Source organism: Silene latifolia, chromosome 4, assembly GCF_048544455.1.
Source record: "Silene latifolia isolate original U9 population chromosome 4, ASM4854445v1, whole genome shotgun sequence".
NCBI lineage: Eukaryota > Viridiplantae > Streptophyta > Magnoliopsida > Caryophyllales > Caryophyllaceae > Silene > Silene latifolia.
In genome coordinates, this window is record NC_133529.1 from 79,006,530 (window position 1) to 79,025,892 (window position 19,363).

The following is a 19,363-nucleotide window of genomic DNA, read 5'->3' on the forward strand; positions in this document are numbered from 1 at the left end:
CCTCGATCGAGTAACTTTCTATCTGACGTGGGATTTTTCTTGCGTAAACTTATTTATTTAACTTCTTAAGTTACGTATTAGGTTAATAATTATATTTCCTATAAATAGGAGAAACTTAATTAGGCTTAGGGACCTCTTTTTCCCTTCATCTCAGCTTTTAATCGGTCCACGTTACTTTCATATTCCCAGATCTCAACTTGTGTAATTCCTTACTCTCTTTAATTCACCATGCCTACTATAGCTTTATCTTTCGTTATTGTTTTATTTATGTTTTTTTTTTGGTAAAATGTAAGTATATAATTAAAGTAAAAGACTCCATTACAATATTTCAGGTTTCACAAGAAAACCCACAAAGCTCACTCGGCCTACACAAAACGGCCCAAACAAATTTTAGAACCAACAACAAAAAGAGATGTAAAACATTATCCAACAAAACCCAATCATCCGCTTATTTCATCTTCTTCCCCCCGTAAACCGTACTTTCTCCTTTTAACAAAACCCTAAATCTCAATTTGTATTCCTCCTAGCCATCTTCGATCACAATCATCAATGGCGTTCCTAGTAATACCTTTTACTCGCATCCGCATTTCCATCAAAATGTTATGCGCCAGTTTCTCTGGTCTTATTAGCTGAGATTCAAAGTTACTGAAGTTTCTCTGACGCCAAATGTGATATAAGGCAGCATTCAGGATTGCATTCATCACTCCTTTCTGCAATCTCGAGCCTGTCAACCTTCTTCTCCATTCTATAAGATTCCGAACTAGAAGAGGAGAGCATAACCAGATCTCAATTTGTTGGAGGACCCTTCTGCTATAATCACAAGAAAATGATGATCCAAGTTCTCTTCGGCATTTCCACGGATGAGACAGGTATCATCCTCCACAACCCCAAATCTTTTAAGTTTAACATTTGTATTGAGGCTTCCGTGTTGATACATCCACACTAGAAATGCATGCTTAGGTACCGTCCATTTATCCCAAATGAATTTGTCCCATTGTACTGGTATTCCCTTGTTTATGAGCCATTCATAACCTTTGGCTATGGTATAACCATGGCCTTGTTGGATGGACCATTCATTTTGCTGGTAAGCATCTTTCATAAGATCTATGACTTGGCAAACCTTTCTCCAGTACCAGCAAGAATCTGCTGGTGGATAGTAGTTTTGCCAATTCTCGTCTTTTATGTAGATTGTTAACACCCATTTGACCTAAAGATGATCAGACTTAGATGTTATCCACCACACAAGCTTACCAATCGCTACCTTGTTCCATATATTGTCTTCTTTTAGGCCTAATCCCCCCTCCTTGGTAGGTTTGCAAACCTTATCCCAAGAGACCAGTGGAGTTCTCATTTGGTCCACTCCTCCATCCCATAGAAAATTTCTGTAAATCCTCTCTATTCTGGTAATGACACCACTAGGTAGGATGAACATAGAAGCCCAGTAGTTGTGAAATGTTTTGAGCACATCTTTAATAAGGCCTAACCTCCCTGCATAGGAAATTTTCCTTGTCCCCAAACCTCTAATCTTGGCCATGAGCTTGTCTATGAGTGGCATACAGTCCTTTGTATTTAGTCTGGTGGATTTAGTCTGGTGGTTTTGATGGGTACCCCCAGATATCTAAATGGCAAACTGCCTTCCACCAGACCAGAAATCTGTAAAATCTCAGCTCTCAAAGTGTCTTTGACCCCATTGAAATAGGCATTTGACTTCCCTTTGCTCATATTTAGCCCTGGTGCTTTAGAGAAGGTAGAGAAAGTTTTGAGAATTATCATCATTGACTTATTCTCACCTTTGCAAAAGAGCAAGAGATCATCTGCAAACATCAAATGAGTGAGCTTTAAAGAGTTGCACAAAGGGTGAAATTTGAAATCCGGATCCTCAGTAGTATAGGCTAGGAGCCTAGTCAAGTACTCCATACAGATTGTAAAAAGAAGAGGGGATAGAGGATCCCCTTGCCTCAAACCTCTCTGGCCCTCAAAGAAGCCAAACATATCCCATTTAGATTAAGAGAGTAACTGGCTGTAGTGACACATTGAAGAATCCAATGTCTAAATTGAGGTGGCATCTTGAATGCCCTCATCATATGTTCCAGAAACTCCCATTCAATGGTGTCATATGCTTTTTGTAAATCCATCTTAAATAGACACCTAGGAGATACAAATATTCTATTGTATAGCTTGATAAGATCCTGGCAAAAGAGAATGTTTTCCATAATATTTCTACCTTGAATGAATCCCCCCTGAGTATAAGAGATTAGATCAGGTAGAACACTTGCCAATCTATTACACAACAACTTTGAGATGCACGTATAGACCAAATTACAGCAGGCAATAGGCCTGTATTGTAGGACAGAGGTAGGTCTGTCCACTTTTAGGATAATGGTTACAAGAGTAGCATTGATCTGCTTCAGTAAGCAGCAGTTGTAAAAAAATCTAGAATGGCATCTGTCAAATCTCCTCCCACAATGTCCCATGAATCTTTAAAAAATTTGCTAGAAAATCAATCAAGCCCAGGGGCCTTATCATTAGGTATGTGGAATAGGACATCCTTAACTTCTTCCCTTGTGACTGACCTCAACAAAATCTGCTTATGGTCATCATTGCAAACCTGCCCCCTATGCACAATCCTGTAATTGACTTTAACAACTTGATTTTTTGAGCCCAAAAGCATTTGATAGTAGTCAAAGAAAGCCCCTTGAATACTCTCAGTGTCAGTACACAGCTTCTCCTTATGATCCTTAATCTGAGATATAAAGTTTTTATTCCTTCTAGATTTAAGAATCCCATGAAAATAAGATGAATTGACATCCCCCTCCTTAAGCCAATGAGCTTTAGCCTTCTGTCTCAAAAAATTGTCCTTTGCCTCATGCATTTTCTTAGTATACTGAATAGCCTCATACTCTTGGTTTATGAGCTTACTGTCACCTAGCTTCTTCACTATTTCTTGCTGCAAATGAAACAATTTACTCTGAGCAAGATCAACATTATTTTAAATATCAGAGAAATAGGATCTATTAATCTTCTTGAGTTCTGGTTTTAAAGCCTTCAATTTCTTGAGAAGCACATACCACTTCGCCAAATAAGACCTTCAACAACGGTCAGAAATGCAATTACCGTTATTAAATAGAAACACGGAACCGTTATTGCAACGACTGTTGTTAAATATATACCATGGTTATATACAAACACACGACCATTATATAACATCAATAACGGATCTATAATACCGTTATCACAACTCAAGAACCGTTATAAAACTGTTGTTAAATATGTTTATGGCAACGGGTATACTTTTAAGAAACCGTTATTAAATATTAACGGTTTCAAACCCATTGTCCTAGTTTACTATTGACAACGGTGATGTGACCATAATTAGAGCATATTTAGTCCCCGAATTAGTCTTGTTCCCATGCTTTTTAGTGCATATTTGGGTCATTTATTGTCTTTAGTCCTTTGTTTTGCATATTCTTTGAGGTTTTGTGTCCTGGGTAGGAAAGGAGTGCAAACCTTGCATTTTCATGGCAAAATAGAGCTAAATTGATTGAATTCAATGACCAAGCATCAAAGAGAAGACAAGACTAGAAGGCCTTTGTACATACTATAGTAGATGGACAATGATGAGAAAAGATCCTTGCACCCCCAAAGAAATCCTCAAGGATTTTGTGAAGAGAAAGGAAGAAAAGAAGAAAGAAAGAAGCTGTAAGACAATCCGAGCGGATTGTCCACAAGCCGCCCGTCCACCATAGGCAATCCGAGCGTCTTCCTCAGCTGGACGCTCAGCCAAATCCACCACAATCCGCCCGTCTTCCCCAACAACGGCCAAATCCTCCACAATCCGCCCGTCCCGTGCCCTGGACGCTTGGATTCTGTGACAGCTAAATCCGTCTTCTACAAGTTCAATGAAGGATGCGCATATTTTTCAAGGACCGGCGAAAAGGAGACCGGAGTCTCTCTCGAGACCGGCGATTCCTCAAGGACTTAATCGTCATTTAAGCCCTTAGTAAACCCTAATCTATGTACCTAATCCCCACTATAAATACCCCATTAGTCTAATTAGCTAAGCATGTTCTTCTTAGCAATCTTTAGTGTAGTTATTATCAATCAAATCTCTCTTTAATCTTGTAATCAACTTTTAATCAAGTCTTAATACAAATCTCATTTCCTTAATCTCTCTTTTGTTCATCTTTCATTTTGGGTAATTGAAGATTATTTGGGTTATTATTGGGAGATTGACAACCTTCCAATCAATCATCAAATACTTCTATTATTCTTTGCTTTATTATTGGAATCATTAGTAGGTATAATTCTCTTAATCCCTTTTTAATTATTGTTAATTATCTTCATTTATTCATCATGTTTCACTTTGTTGGTATGATTGACAACCTTGCTAGCATGTTCAACATGATAATGAGTGAGTAGTTTCCTTAGTTAGGGTTAATGGGTAATTAGGGGACACCAACATGGGGGATGATTCATGCTTAAATTAATATGTTTTCATAGTTTATTTGCTTGCTTGTTGTGATCTCAACTCATGCACATGTTATGTTTGATGAAATGCGAGCCTATGAATCCTTGCATTTTTTACCCATTACCTATCTTTTCAATGAGACTTTTAAGACATAAACCAACTCGAGTCTCATTAGACCATGCATGTAGTTGAGTAGGGAAGACTAAGTCGACTTGTAGGTGTTGTACAATCTAATCGATTCGGCTCCGGGACCCAAACTTTCCTAGGATTGTAAGATATAAACCAACTCGATCCATCACAACAATAATTGCTTGCTTATAATTTGAGAATATGTTTGTATGGTCAATTCCCATGAATCCCCTATGACCCCATGACACCCTAGTGCCTTTTATTAATTGTTTACATCCCTTTTTAATCATCTTGCTTGTTTAATTTTATTGCTATTTAGTTTAGTGATCTTCTATTCATACCCAAAATTGTGACACCCCTAGACACCACTAGTTGTAATTGAAAATCGCATCTCAATTCCCGTCCCTTGGGATCCGACCTTTACTTGCCTCTTTACTAATTGTAGAGTTGTTTGTGGAGTTATAAATTGTGTTTTGGTCTAGGTGCTCCTAACGACAAGTACCGAAAACTAAACCCTCTCAAGGGGTCACGACCAAAAATGGCGCCGTTGCCGGGGACGGTGTTAACTTGATTTAGATTTTCTTAAATTGTTATTAGTTGTGTCTTTCTTTGCCTTGGGGAAGTAAAACTCCTCAAGGTTTGTTCTAATTATTTTCGAGTTGTTTGATATTTTGCATGTCTAGAAGGTCACAAGGTAACTTGTTACCCTTTGATCACGAAATTGAAAGGACTTTGACAAACAATAGAAGACTTACTAGAAGAACTTTGAGAGGTATTGGTGAGGGTGTAGATATTCAACCAAACACTATTGAGTTCATCAACCCTTTTGCAAGAGAAGGTGAGGAGAACCCAACACAAAATCCAACACAAAATCAACCCACAATGCCTAAATTTTCATCACATTCCGTACCAACCGAGGAGAACCTACCCAATGGTACTCCCACACCACAACACTTAACCGGAAATTTTATTGCCAAATCAACATTTATCCAATTAGTCGAAAGAAGCCAATTTGGGGGGATGCCTAGTGAAGACCCTCACTCTCACATGGAGACTTTTTGTGACTATTGTGATGCGATTTCTCAAACCGGTGTAACTCAAGACCAAATTCGATGGGTCTTATTTCCTTTTTCTCTAATTGGCACCGCCAAGCAATGGTTGAAAGGCCTTGATAAGGCTACTCTCGGAATTGATTCTTGGAAGAAGTTGGCTCTAGCTTTCTACAAAAAGTTCTACCCGCCGGAAAAGACTAACATGCTAAGAGCTCAAATCACGGGCTTTAAGCAAAGAGATGAAGAATCCTTGTATGAAACTTGGGAGAGATTCAAGGGAATTTGTCGCTCATGTCCTGATCATGGACTTAGCGAGTGGTTCTTGGTACAACAATTTTGGAATGGTCTTTATGAAGACTCAAAGAATATTCTCAACATGGGATCAAATGGTATGTTCACCGAAGTTGACGATAATCAAACTTGGAACAAGATTGAGGAAATGGCGGTCCATAATTCACAATATAGTAGACCTCACAAGGCTACTAGAGGAGGAAAGCATGAAGTGGACTCTATTACTCAATTGGGTGCTCAACTTAGTTCTCATATTGATACCATAAACTTGAAGTTTGAGAAAGCAATGGCTAAACTTGAAGAAGCCTCAAAATCACCAAAGCATCATGTTAATGCCATGACTGCATCTTCATCAATCCCAAGTGAGATATGTGAGAATTGTGGAACTTTGGGACATGACCAAAGTGAATGTAGGGGAACAAATGAACAAGTGAATGCTTTTCAAGCATACAAGAGTGGTACCCCTGATTCCAATTATTACAATGAAAACACCAAATTCCACCAAAATCTTTCATACAAAAGCCAAAATGTTCAAAACCCTCAACCAACATACACCCCACCTCCAATGAGAAACCAAAATCAAAGGCCCTTTTACAACCAAAACCAAGGTTACCAAAATCAAACTCCATACAATCAACAAAATGACCAAGGTTTGATGTTCAAAAAGTGGTCCTCCAAATGCAAAAGAATCAACAAGAGTTTTTCACTCAAATGCAAAAGGATAGTCAAGCAAAGGAAATCACCATCAACAACATCCTAGCCCACACCAAAATGTTGGAAACCCAATTGACTCAACTAGCATCTTCAAGCTCACAAAGACAAAAGGGACAATTACCACCTCAAGGTAATCCCCCGAGACATGAAACGGTTAGTGCCATTCACTTGAGAAGTGGTACAAGGTATGAAACGCCGAATAAGCAAGTTGAGGATGAAGGGGTGGAAGCTAGTGACAAAGAAGAAGTTGTGCAAAACTCCAAAGATGGAGAACCATCAAAGAAAGAAGTTTCAAAGAAAAGTGAAGATAAGGCCAAGGAGAAGGAACCCATTGTGATTAGACTTCCTTTTCCAAGTCGTCAAGCCAAGCCCAAATTAGATGACCAACTTGGAAAATTTATGGAGATTGTGAAGAATTTGGAAGTCTCAATTCCTTTTACGGAATTAATCAATCACGTGCCGGCCTATGCAAAGTACATGAAGGACATCCTTACGAAAAAGAAGTCGATCCGGAAACTTGAGACTATCGCCTTCACTAAGGTGAGTAGTGCAATCCTTCAAGGGAGTTCACCTCCAAAACTTAAAGATCCGGGAAGCTTCTCAATACCGTGTACCATTGGTGACACCACGATCAACAAAGCCTTATGTGATCTAGGGGCTAGTGTGAGTGTTATGCCGTATTCGGTGAGTAAAAGGTTAGGGATGGGAGAGCTTAAATGTACCAATATTACACTCCAAATGGCCGATAGATCAACGAAGACACCATTAGGGGTATGGGAAGATGTTCCCGTAAGAGTTGGGAAATGTTTCATCCCGGTAGACTTTGTCATTGTTGACATGGAGGAAGACTCCAACATTCCAATCATTCTAGGTAGACCTTTTTTACACACCGCGGGTGCGGTGATAGATGTGAAGCATGGAGAGCTCACTCTAGAAGTGGGAGATGAGAGCATAACTTTCAATCTTGACAAGACCATGAGAGCTCCCCGTTTGCATGAGTCGTGTTTTATGGTTGATCATTATAGCCGGAAGGATGATAGGAAGTAATTTTTACTGTCAACTGGTCAACATATATCGGTAATGATTGGCTGACTAGAGTTTGACATTACTGTCGTGCGACGGTGGTGATCAGTTGATCCCCTAGGTCATACCTATAGGGCAACACTCTTAATTGATCATTTAATTAATCGTATAATGTTACGAGTTAATTAAATTACTTGAAAATTGACGGACGATTTTGAAAGTAAAATTTACGTATCACATTGAAATTGATTAAAATGAGATACGGTCTGAGTAATCGAATTGTATCATTACTTAGATGAAATTATTGTTTAAGGAAACAATTAAAATTGAATGAATTATTATAAATACAATTTGTTGTGATTTATAATTGGTAAAATATTTTGGTACAAGTAATTATGAATTACTAAAGTCGATTTTTGTATATGACGTATTTTTATTGATACGTTGATTTTTAATATGTTAAAAATACATAGCAATTTTTATGTGACATGTGACATATTGACAAATTGACAAAAATAAAATGGATTCCATATTAACTATATGTACCGAAAATTAGAGGAGGATTAAGCTAATTATATGTTGATTATATTAGTGGAGGGCATAATGATTACCTACTAATCTAGCCATGCAACCCTATTGTGCATTGTGAAGACAAATGAGTGCATGCATTGGCTCCCCTCCCCCTCCTCTTGTCCGGTTTTTTAGAGAGAAAAAAAAACCACTTGGTTTTTCCTCTTAAATTTTACCATATACACTATAATGTGATGGTCTATTATTCATTCAATTCATCTTATCAAAATATTTTTAGAGAGATAAAAATATTCCACTTCCTCTTCTCCTCTCAAAAACCGGTTTTTGGGATAAAAACCAAAATTATTTTTGGGTCAATTTTTCTACAAAGTTAATATTATCTAGTACTCATAATATTAATTTTAATTAAGAGTAAGCTTTGGGTATAATTCCTTGGGAGAGATCCTACACTTGGGTCTTTGTTCATCCAAAAGGAAAGCTCAAGAACAAAAGAGAAGGAGATCTCTTTTGTGCCCATTTGAACCGAAAACACAATGTAAGAACATGTTTCTTCCTTATTTTGTTTTAATGTTTGCATGCATAAGATCAATCTTTAATTTTATGACAAAATTAAATTAAAACATATATGAATATGTAAGTATATAGATCTAATTTTCCTTCAATCGGTATCCGAGCCATGGTTGTTTGCATGCAAATCGGTTAAAAGTTTTTCCGAGTTATAAGAATAACATATAAAACTTGAATAGTTTGTGTTATTATGAGATATCACGAAATTAATCCATGCATAATTAAATTTCTGGTCCTAAAATGTTTTAGGATATTTTGGTTAAATTTACGGATTTTTATTGTTCATATTATACAATAATGGCATTTAAATATGATTTTATGAGTAAAAATGTCATTTTCGGTCTAAAATTAGCTATACTTCGAATTTTCCAGTGATTTTTGGATATGTTGTCACATATATTATTTTGAGATAACCTGTAAATTTTCATAATTTTTGGACTTTTTATGCTCGAAAAATGGATTTTTCATTATTAAATTCGGATTTAGGTGAAAAATAGGTTAATATGAGATAAATTTCGAATCTGGTCATAGAAATTTATTATGTTGTCACATGCAATTTTACAAGATTTTTGTAAAATAATAGGCTATAGTGAAGTCTTTTTGCATGATTTATGGATTTTTGAAGAAAAATAGCATGAATAGTGACATTATTAGTGAAATATTGATAATACATACTCTATGACTAAAGAAAAACATGATATGTTGCATTTTATTATCTTTTTCAGATATAAAATTGAAAAGTTGATGAATAAATTTTTTCTCATGTTTTTATGATTATTTTAGTTAAAACCGATAAACCGCAACATTGTTTTTCCTTAAAAATTTCAAAATTTTTAACCTAAGTTTTTGAACATTATGAGTGTCATGGTATTTTTCCAGAATTTTCATGAGTTTAAATTTCAAATTTCAAATTTATTTGAAATTTTGTGATTTATTTGAAGTTTATAGCTTATTTTTGTAATTTTTGGTCCATTAATGAACAATTTTAGAAATATGAGTTAATTATGGCCAAATAATTAGTAAAGACTAAATTTTGAATCCTAAGAGGTTAGGGTAATTAACTTATGCATAAATATGAATTTATGTAATTTTTGTGATTATAAAATGTTGAAATCACGCAAATCCGTAAAAACCGAGTAATATACGATATTGGCTAATTAAAAGCGATTTAGCATAAAATTGGGCATGTTCATACATATTATAATGCTGCATTTTCTTTATGATTGTCATAATTTTAATTTATGTAATTTTTGAATTATGTAATTTTACTTAGTATGGCCTTAGTTTTTAATTGGTATTTCCCGAAATGTATGGGAATATCGATTCGGTTGTAATTTATTGTGATCTCGTATCACCGTTTTGTAATTTAATAGATTTAATTTTATTTTAGTTACAAATGTATAATAGGAAATTATGTAATTTGTTATGTAAATTTATTTACTTCGGAGTTCCGAAAGACGAATTTCTTCAAGATGGTGATACATAAAGACGGTGTTACCTCGAGATGCGTGCCACAACCGAAGCTCAAGGGACCAATGGAGTTGGTTTCCGAATATGTAATAGTTAAATAGTTTTTCTATTTTAGGAAGGCCATACTAGGATTTATTTTATGCTTGCATTTTATTTTTATGTCACATGCATCGCTAAATCGCCATAACTAAAACATGCATTGTCATTTTATCGAGTTTATCGACCGTGTCAATTAAAATTATCGTAGTTCACCGCTTTAGTTCACTTAAAACGTGATAGATAATAAATTGACATGACCTCTCGCAACAATTAATTGAGACATAGCCTTACCAAATAGTAGAAACCATGAAAACCTATTTCGCGAGGGAGTGCGCTCGGCCCCACCGGGGTACAAACCTTGTTACGTAGGGGAAGTGGGTGATAAATGTCTATCCACTGAATTCATGTTGATAAGGGATGTATCGGCCACACCGTGCCCAAGTTAATGTGGGTTTGGATCATGGACACATTTATTCGAAATTTGGATTGAACTCAACAAAAGTTTTTGATAAGGGATGTATCGGCCCCACCGTGCCCTTGTCGGATGTGTTTTGGGCTAAAAGATAAATGTTAATGTAATATTATCGACCAAGAGTTCTAAAAGTAGAATCGATTAAACGTTAATCCACCGAGTTATATTGATAAAGGATGTATCGGCCCCACCGTGCCTAAGTCAATATGAATTTGGGTCTTGGAATCATTTATAATAGTTGGGTAGAGGTCACTATATAAATGTTCATATCTTGTTAATCATTTACAAGTATGATATTAAAAGACAAATGTTAATATTTCCTTTTCCTCCATATTTGTAGTTCATTACAATGAATCCATCAAATGCTACCGCACCAATAACTATTGAGTCTTACCACAATGTTTTTGACGACGTATGCTCCAACAATGATTTCGACACTACTAGAGAACTTCATTTTGGGATAGGTTCGGATGGAAACCTTAACTTCATCAGTTCTTCTAAACCACCTACTACTACTAGATCTCGTGTGAGCCCGTCTCAGGAAGACTACCTCATACAATCTGTAGGATCTTTGTCTCGGGGGGAGCTCAAGCAATCAAGTTCTTGCTTTAAAGGGCAAAAAGTTTAAGAAGAAGGGAAAGAAAATCAAAAACTTCAAGCAAGTTAATGATGAGTGCCATTATTGCTATGGCATCGGACATTGGCTTAGGAATTGTCCCGTATATTTGCGAAATATAAGGGAAGGAATCATCACTCCAAAAGGTAAAATTCCTAAGGAAATTTATGTTATTGATATAAATTATACTTCCACTACGACATGGGTACTAGATACCGGTTGTGGTTCTCACCTTTGTAATCATTTACAGGGTTTAAGAGATGTGGAGAGGCTTAGCAAGGGAGATGTGGATCTACGCCTTGGAAATGGAGCTCGGGTAGCGGCCAAATCCAAAGGAACTCATGTTTTAGCTTTGCCTAACGGATTTGAGTTGTATTTACATAATTGTTTTTATGTGCCTACGCTCTCTAAAAACATTATTTCAATCGCCATGCTAGACATGGACGGTTTTTGTTTTGTCATTAAGGACAATCGTTGTACTATTTCTAGGAACGACTTGGTTATAGGCCAAGCTTCCTCTATCAATGGCATTTACATTTTAGAGACCTCAAATCCGACTAATGATATCTATAACATTCAATCAAAGAAACTCAAATCAAGTGACCCAAGTGAAGCGTTCATTTGGCATTGTCGATTAGGTCACATAAACGAGAATCGCATCAAAAGATTAATTTCGACTAATGTGATTAAACCATTTGATTATCAATCATATGGTACATGCGAATATTGCCTACTTGGCAAGATGACTCGTAATCCTTTTAGTGGTAAAAGGACACGAGCTAGTGAACTATTGGGACTCATACACACCGATGTATGTGGACCAATGAGTATCACCGCACGTGGTAATTATGACTACTTCATAACCTTCACGGATGACTTGAGTAGATATGGGTATATCTATTTGATGAAGCATAAGAGTGAAGCGTTTGGGAAATTCAAAGAATTTCAAAACGAAGTAGAGAACCAATTGAACAAAAGGATTAAGGCACTACGATCCGATCGTGGTGGAGAATATCTTAGCCTTGAATTTGATTCACACTTGAAAGGTTGTGGTATTATATCACAACTTACTCCACCCGGAACACCACAACTCAATGGTGTTGCCGAAAGGAGGAATCGAACCCTACTTGATATGGTTCGATCCATGATGAGTCAAACCGAGTTACCGAACTCGTTTTGGGGATTTTCAATTCAAACCGCAATTCGATCTTTGAACAATAGTCCAACAAAATCCACCGAAAAGACTCCATGTGAGATGTGGACGGGAAAGATCCCCAATATATCCTATATGAAGATTTGGGGATGTGATGATTATGTCAAAACTAAGAACGACAACAAGCTTGCCCCAAGATCCGAAAAATGCATCTTTGTAGGTTACCCCTCGACTTCTCGAGGATACTACTTCTACAAACCTCAAGATAACAAAGTGTTTGTGTCTTGCGAGGCTGTCTTCTTAGAAAGAGAATTTATTTCTAAGAGACAGAGTGGGAGAAATTTTGAACTTGACGAAGTTCAAGAGCCACAAACCGAGGTAGAGATGCAAGAAGAAGTTCCTTCGTCGTCTAACGCGGTTGTACCTCCTCCACTAAGAAGGACGGGTCGAGTTATTCGCCATCCTGATCGATATGTGGGACTTATAGAGGAAGATGGAACACTCGATGTGTTGCTTATGGAAAGTAACGAGCCCGCCACCTACAAGGCCGCAATCTCTAGTCCTAATTCTTCCTTATGGCTTGAAGCCATGAAGTCCGAAATGGATTCTATGCAAGAAAACCAAGTTTGGGACTTGGTAGATTTGCCTAAAGGGGCAAGACCCCTTCAATGCAAATGGATATTCAAAATCAAGAATGGCATAGAAGGACATGATGATGTCTACAAAGCTAGGCTAGTGGCAAAAGGATTTACCCAAGTCCAAGGTCTCCATTATGATGAGACCTTCGCCCCCGTAGCCATGCTAAGATCCATACGGATTTTGTTAGCGATTGCCGCATTTCATGATTATGAAATATGGCAAATGGATGTCAAAACCGCTTTTCTAAATGGGCATTTAGAAGAGGAGGTGTACATGATACAACCCGAAGGTTTTGTTGATTCTAAAAATCCTAACAAAGTGTGCAAGCTTAAGAGATCCATTTATGGTCTTAAGCAAGCATCTAGAAGTTGGAATCATCGATTCAATCATGTTATAAAGGAAAATGGTTTCACTCGAAGTGTTGAGGAACCATGTTTATACATGAAATTTAGTGGGAGCAATGTTGTGTTCCTAATCTTGTATGTCGATGACATACTACTCATTGGAAATGATATTCCAATGTTGTCTTCTGTTAAGAAGTGGTTAGGTAACCACTTCCAAATGAAGGATTTAGGAGAAGCACAACGCATATTAGGTATCCGGATCCATAGAGATAGATCCAAGAGGATATTGGCACTAAGTCAAGAGTCTTATGTTGATAAGATTCTTCGACGGTTCAGCATGGACAAATCCAAAAGGGGTTTGGTACCTATGGTAACCGGGACGATATTGAGCAAGACTCAATCGCCCTCCGAACCCCATGATGTTGAACGCATGGAATCGATCCCCTATGCTTCCGCTGTTGGATCGATCATGTATGCCATGATATGCACACGTCCTGATGTCTCGTATGCCTTGAGCATGACGAGTAGATATCAAGGAAATCCAGGTGAGAGTCACTGGATTGCCGTCAAAAACATCCTTAAGTACTTGATAAGAACTAAGTATTCTATCCTAGTGTTTGGAGGAGACACTGAGTTGCGTGTTAATGGATACACGGACTCAAGTTTTCAAACAGATAGAGATGACTTGAAATCACAAGCTGGTTTCGTTTTCATGCTCAATGGTGGTGCCGTAAGCTGGAGAAGCTTCAAGGAAGTCAGAATCGCGGATTCTACAACGGAGGTGAGTACATTGCAAAGATCGAAGTCGCTAAGGAACCTGTTTGGATCAGGCAATTCACGGAAGGTCTAAAAGTAGTACCTACCGCCAATGATCCCATCACTCTCTATTGTGATAATAGTGGGACGATCTTCCAAGCTAAGGAGCCAAAGTCTAGTAATAGATCTAGACATGTACTTAGAAAATATCATGTAATAAGAGATTTCATTGAAAGAAAGGAAATTGCGATTTGTAAGGTTGGGACGGATGACAATATAGCCGATCCGCTCACCAAGCCCTTATCGCAGGCTAAGCATGATGGACATGTTGTGTCCATGGGACTTAAACGTATACCAAGTCTATGTTAGATTTTGAAATGAAATAAAAGTGTTGTTTTTGTTCATGTTCATAATCACTTTTGTCTTTTATCTTTAATTTATACATTGTTACTGATACGTGCATATTCTATACACTTTATCTGCGGTTTTGGCACGTATTTCCATGCATAATTGATAGCTTAAGGCCACTATTTCTCCCGAAACGGTTTACTTTGCATTTTCTATGATTTATTGTAGGAATGCGTGGAAGTAGGCTAAATCAAGCCAAGTTCGTCCTCCGGAAGCAAGTTCAAGGAAGCCAAGAGGAAGGAGAGTTCATTTCACTCACTTTGAGATGCGTGCAAGGAGTGAAGAGTTGTTTGGAAGCAACAAGGAGCCACTGCACAGCATTTTCAGTCGATCGACTACGCCTTTCAGTCGATCGACCACTGGAGCTCAGACAGAAGCTCTTCATTCGCATGTTGATCGATCGACCGTCTTGACGATCGATCGACCTTATTTCGAGCTGACGTTTAATTTTCCGTGTTAGACTTTTAAAAGCCCAACTTGTAATTAACTTTCAGTATCTTTTTATCAGTAGAACGCCGCAACTTTTAGGTTATGTTTTTCATTCTGGAAAAAACTTAGTTTTCAGATCTAGCTTGAGACGGAAACCTTTGATTCGAATGCTTTGTTCTTGATATTCAATTAGTAAGCCTTTTATGCAATTCTTATTTTTCTTATTTTTGCTTGTTAATTTAATTCTTGCTTCATCAATTAATTTCAGTAATTGAATTTCTCTCCTTTGTTCTAGTTAGATTCCATCATGTTGAATTTGTCCTTATTTGTTAATTTCGCAATTAGTGTAGTCATGATTATGCGTAGGTAATTCTTTTGATTCGGAATTAGGTGAGCCATGGTATAAAATTAGGATTGTTGTGTAGCATGAGTTCTTCCGTATTGGTCTTGTTATCTTTTGATGGATTTCTTTGCTAGGTCGAAAGATTGGTAATTTGATTTATCGCTAGATTTAGAATTTCTCTTGAGTGAAAACTTTGATAAATTCTAGGGAATTATTAAGACCGTGAGGTTATTTGAGCTTTGATCGAAAGACTAGCTTATTTTCCCTGAGACCGTATTATGAGATCTCTGTTTGCTTTGACCGATTGTTATTTGCCATGGTGAACCGAAATTCCCGATCCTCTTTTTATCTTGTTAAGAATATTCATTTTAGCAATTAGCCAGTTAATCAATCGATTTCAAACCCTCAATTTATCGTTACTTTATAGACTGAAAAATAGCAAACAAAATCAACCTTGTCTCTCTGTGGTTCGACCCTTACTATCACTAGCTATAGTTTTAGTTTGGAAAATTAAATCTATTTTTGGTACTAAACGACGGTATCAAATTTTGGCGCCGTTGCCGGGGAGACGGTGTAATTCTGTTTGCTTTATTTTAGTTTATTTTCCTTGTCTCAAGGAACTTTTGTTCCTTGAGGCCGTTGCTTACCTTTGCTTCTAGTTTTGCTTTTGCACAGTTAGAGGACAGGTTTTTGAGAGGAAGACTTGAGTACTCTCATTTTGGAAGTTATGGCTACGATATATGATAATTTTCAGCCAAAGGAGCACCACCTTCCAAAGGGGCAACAGTTACCTATCCCTTCTACCGGTAAATTCGAGTTTCGTTCCTCTTATATTGATTTAGTGGAACGGAATCAGTTCGCGGATCTACCAGATGAAGACCCCCTGAAACATATGGAAATTTTCACGGACTATTGTTGTTCAATACCTATACCGGATGGGGTAACTCAAGATGAGGTAAAGGGGTTTATTTTCTTATACTCCTTGAAGGACTCGGCGCGAGATTGGTACCGCTACCTCGATAGGGTCGCAGTTGGAGTCACTGATTGGACATCTTTAGCATTAGCCTTCTACAAGAAGTACTTCCCGCTTTCGAAGACTGATGCCTTGAAGAGTAAAATCACGAGTTTTCAGCAAGGAGCCGACGAAGATTTTTGTGAAGCATGGGGACGTTTCAAAAGTTTGGTCCGAGTTGTCCCTCATCATGGTTTCCAGCAATGGTATCTTTGCAACCTATTTTACAATGCTTTATATGATGATTACAAGGTCATTTTGGATGCAGCTGCTAATGGTAGGTTCCAAAATAATACCGGTCAAAGTAAAGGTTGGAACACCATTGAGGAGATGGCAGTCCATAAAGCTGAGTTTGGAAGTTCACGTGGTAAGTCACGAAAGCAAAGTGAAGACATGATGCTTTGTTGTGACACTTATAACTTCCATTTCTACCCGTCTCGAGAAACTCGAGACTTCTGAAGCTTCCAAGGGGAAAGTCGAAGTTCCTATTCAAAACTCGGATGAGATCGAGAAGTTAAGAGAGATGGTCCAACTCCTTTTGGTTCAAGTGGCGAATATGGAAGCGTAGGGATTGAGTCCTCACGGAATTTTGTGAAACAATTGGAGAATATGGAGGCTAAGCAAGCCGCTAATTCTTCAATTAAATGTGAAGGGCCAGTTGAGACGATCAATGCCATCAATCTCAGAAGTGGCCTTTCTTATGAAAGTCCCGACAAGCCAAAGGAGGACTCGGGAAATGATGAAGAAGCTCGCCCGAATTCGATGCGAAACGAGTCGAATCGAATGCAAGATCGTTGGTCGATCGACCAACATTCCCAGTCGATCGACTGAATTGTCAGACAAAATAGTTTCTGGTCAGAAACTATTCACACCTAACACATCCAGTCGATCGACCAACATCCTCGATCGATCGATCGAGATACCCGATGACGATAATTCTGGTCGAAACTATTCACGCTTGACTTACTTCGTCGATCGACCATCCATACCGGTCGATCGATCGGATCTCCGAGAGGATGCAAATCCGTCAACTAGTTTGCATGATTCATCACTCATTGATGATTTGATGGGGGTTTTAAACCTACGGAAGCCAAAGGTTACTGATCCTACGGCCAGTGTTGCAGTCCCGTATCCGGAGCGTTTGAAGGCTACCAAGCTGGAGCGTAAGTTTGGTAAGTTTCTGGAGATGGTCCAGAATCTCGAGGTAACGATTCCTTTCACTGATTTAATTACCCAGGTACCCTCTTATGCTAAATTTATGAAAGATATTTTGAATCGTAAGAGAAACTTTCGTGATGATGGCAATGTTGCGTTTGTGGAGGAATGTAATGCTCTTTCACAAGTTAATGTGCCACCTAAATTAAAGGACCCGGGTAGTTTTTCAATTCCTTGCACTATAGGTAACCACGTAATTGGAAAGGCCCTTTGTGACTTAGGGGCCAGTGCTAGTGTCATGCCGTATTCTGTTTGCGAAAGGTTAAACATTGGTAGACTTAAGGTGACCGATATTACCGTTCAAATGGCAAATAGATCGACTCAGAGACCTATAGGTGTTCTAGAGGATGTACCCGTTCGAGTGGGTAAGTTTTTTATACCTGTCGATTTCGTTGTTTTGGACATTGCAGAGGATAGTCAGATACCTATTATTTTAGGCAGACCGTTCTTACATACAGCTGGGGCTGTGATAGATGTCAAACGCGGAACCATCACCTTAGAGGTAGGGGATGACACCATTGAGTTCAGTCTTGCTCACAAGGCAACCGAACTCGCTTGATGAGGATACGTGTTATTCCATTGATATTGTTGACAGGGTTGTTACTTGTAATTGGAGGGAATCCTTAGCCAAGGATCCCTTAGCCAATCTAACCCATTTAGATGAGTGTGCAGGTAATACAGTGGAGAATGCTGAGGAGCCAGATGCTTTGGTCGCCTCAATGGAGAGCTACGAGCTCAATGAAGAAGTAGATGAGATGCTTTTGAGCCTGGCCAACGATAACTTGGTGAACACTTGCTACACCATTGAAGCTGATTCTGTCTATGCTGTAGAGGTAAAGGTACCGGAGCGTAAGCCACTTCCTCCTAATCTTAAGTATGTTTTTCTAGATGATACGGAGCAGTACCCAGCTATTGTTAGCTCTAAGCTTAACGATGACCAGCTGTCTGCTTTGATGTGTGTACTTAAGAAAAACAGGAAGGCTTTGGGTTACTCTTTGGATGACATTAAGGGCATCAGCCCTGATGTCTGTATGCACAGGATAGAGTTGGAAGAAGGCCACAAGCCTTATAGACAGGGTCAACGCAAGTTGAACCCAAAGATGCAGGAAGTTGTTATGGCTGAGGTGATGAAACTACTTGATGCAGGTATTATTTATACAGTTGGCAACTCCAAGTGGGTTAGCCCAGTTCAGGTAGTCCCGAAGAAAGGAGGGACTACCGTGGTTAAAAATGATAAAAATGAATTAATACCAACTCGAGTAGTGACAGGGTGGCGGATGTGCATTGATTATAGACAGTTAAATGCCGCCACCAAGAAAGACCATTTCCCCCTCCCTTTTGTTGACCAAATGACTGAAAGACTTGCTTCTAACAAATTTTTCTGTTTTCTAGACGGATATTCAGGGTTCTTTCAGATCCCTATTCATCCGGACGATCTGAGTAAGACTACTTTTACCTGTCCACATGGTGTTTTTGCGTATCGTAGAATGCCTTTCGGATTATGTAATGCCCCTGCTACCTTTCAGAGGTGCATGATGGGGATTTTTTCTGATTATATAGAGAATATTATGGAAGTATTCATGGATGATTTCTCAGTTTATGGCAGTGACTTTGATCGTTATTTAGCTAACCTTGATAAAGTCATGCATCATTTGTATAGATGTTAATCTTGTTTTAAACGGGAAAAGTGTC

General features: G+C 38.1%; 2 non-coding genes across 2 annotated transcripts; both read right to left on the reverse strand.

Annotated features, from left to right (window-relative positions):
- Nucleotides 1-5,851: 5,851 nt before the first annotated feature.
- On the reverse strand, nucleotides 5,852-5,958 carry LOC141654424 (small nucleolar RNA R71). Its single transcript, XR_012547985.1, has one exon. It is a non-coding gene; the product is annotated as a small nucleolar RNA R71 (small nucleolar RNA).
- Nucleotides 5,959-16,544: 10,586 nt separating this feature from the next.
- Nucleotides 16,545-16,653, reverse strand: LOC141653966 (small nucleolar RNA R71). The gene has a single exon (XR_012547552.1). It is a non-coding gene; the product is annotated as a small nucleolar RNA R71 (small nucleolar RNA).
- Between the last annotated feature and the right edge of the window lie 2,710 nt (nucleotides 16,654-19,363).